Genomic DNA, 2,273 nt, shown 5'->3' on the forward strand with positions numbered 1-2,273 from the left:
TTGGCTGAGGAGGTCGATCGAGCTGTTTATTCTACTCGATCGACAAAGCTGGAATTCAAGGATGCTCGATCGAGTAACAATTTTGGTCGATCGAGTAGATTACCTGCAGAAGTCCTTGATCGAACTGTTTCAACTTGCTCGAACGAGTGGTTTGGTATCTCACGGACCTTAATTAGTCCGTGTTACCTATTTTAGTTTATGGACTTCGCTAATTTCTATTTAAACGCATAATAATTAGGTCATTAGGATCTATCTTTTCATCTATCATTTTTACACTACTCTTGAACGCTGCTTTTCTCCCTTCACTGTAACTTTTGCTTCCGAGGTTATTTTGCTTGGATCTTGTGTTCTTTACGCCGGAATTCTCGCGATTGTAATCTCTTACTCTCCTTTATTCTTAATCTATTATTCGTTTGCTTTGATTCTCTTGTTTAGTTATCTTAATTGCTGCCCTAATCCCTATTATGTGATTTAATTATTATTTCAATATGTTTGCCATTAGTTCATTCATAATTATTAGTCTTGACAATATTAATAATATGAGTAGCTAATTTGATTCATGTTGGGACTAGGGGATCTATGGTAGAAATCTGACGATGTATTGAATAGATTAGATGGCTTATTTGTGAGACTTTGTCCCCATGGCAATTTAATTGTATTTACCGACTTAGTCGAGTGCACGCTTCTAAGTTACCCTTTAATCTGGTTAAATTTATTCCTGGATCGGAAGATTGGACTATATAGACCTGCTATGAATAGTAGACTATCCTGACGAGGACGGAAGTTAAGTTAGTGGAAATTTAGGATAGAAAGTGGACCAAAAGGACCTTTCAATATCCGTCTGACAGTCATTCATCTAAACTGTTTGCAGTTGAGTCATTAGGCTACCATAGTGAACCGAAATCCCGACATGTTCCTCCTTTATTGTTCATCTTTATTACATTTTCTTGTTTTTACTACTCTTCCTTTACTACTCTTTCCTTTAAGCCTTTATTTAGTTTAGAAAACCAAATTTACAAACCCCCACTTGTGACCGAATAGACGAACCTTTTACAGATATCTTGCCTCCCTGTGGAGATCGACCTGACTTCCCTAACTATATATTTAGTTTAGTTAGTTATTTTTTATAGGTATACGACTGCCCTGTCAAATTTTGGCGCCGTTGCCGGGGAGGCAATTGCCCTATCTGTTTTTTGTTTTGTTTATTTTATCCGTCTCAGGGAATTCTTATTCCTTGAGACAGTTCTTATTTATTTTCTTTCAGTGTTGTGTATGCCCAGATCAAACAGGTTGGAGTTAGTTTCAACTGATTCTGAGCTAGAGCGACTATTTAGGCATAGACTCCGTCTGCAAAGAGAATCACGAAAGGAACACTTGAGTACTTTCGAACCCGAGCTGCAGGTTTTCCTCAGTTCTGTAAACCAACCAGTAAAGATGCTGAATATTGCAAGTCATTCGGAGCCTAAAGCATCATCTATTCCTAAGGGTTTCAACCTCCAGACTGAGGATGGTAATACTTTTGACATCCGTCCGTCCTATATCAATCTGGTGGAGAGAAATCTCTTTAGAGGTGTGGCAGGTGAAGACCCAAGGAAGCATATGGAGGTCTTTACGGACGACTATTCTTCTATCTCCGCCACAAAGGGGGTAACTCAAGACAATATTAAGGAGGTGATGTTTCCTTTTTCTTTGACTGACTCAGCCAGGGAGTGGCTGACCGACTTGTACCGCACGGCCCCAGGGATCACAGACTGGGAGACCCTTGCTCTTGCTTTTTATCAGAGATATTTCCCTCCGCAACGCACCAATCAGCTGAGGGCAAAGATCACTAGTTTCAAGCAGGCACCTGATGAGATCTTCTATGAAGCTTGGTGTCGGTTCAAGAGGTTGGTGAGGTCTCTTCCTCACCATGGTTTTGATCCGTGGTTTCTGTACATCAGTTCTACAATGGGCTGTACGATGACCACATAGCTATACTTGACGCATCATCCAACGAAATATTTCAAAAGAATACTGATGATGATAAGGCATGGGCCATTATTGAGGAGATGGCGACCCATTGTGCTGAGTATGGGAACCCACGAGACGATATTCGAACTGTTCATGATACGACTCATTTAGTCGTAGTTATTTGGAGCGAATTAGTATGGTTTTGACGGTTTGAAGTAGTGTTATGGAGTTTAATTGCAGGTTATTTGTTAGTGAGTTTTGATTAGCTATTGGGCCGGTTTTACAAGTTTAAAACGGAGTCCAAGTTCGAGGAGAGATAGGCC

At 40.2% G+C, this 2,273-nt stretch overlaps 1 non-coding gene across 1 annotated transcript; it reads right to left on the minus strand.

Annotated features, from left to right (window-relative positions):
* Nucleotides 1–1,810: 1,810 nt before the first annotated feature.
* On the minus strand, nt 1,811–1,916 carry LOC141635984 (small nucleolar RNA R71). Its single transcript, XR_012540632.1, has one exon. It is a non-coding gene; the product is annotated as a small nucleolar RNA R71 (small nucleolar RNA).
* Between the last annotated feature and the right edge of the window lie 357 nt (nt 1,917–2,273).

The sequence above is a fragment of the Silene latifolia genome, chromosome Y (assembly GCF_048544455.1).
Source record: "Silene latifolia isolate original U9 population chromosome Y, ASM4854445v1, whole genome shotgun sequence".
In the NCBI taxonomy this organism is placed as follows: Eukaryota; Viridiplantae; Streptophyta; class Magnoliopsida; order Caryophyllales; family Caryophyllaceae; genus Silene; species Silene latifolia.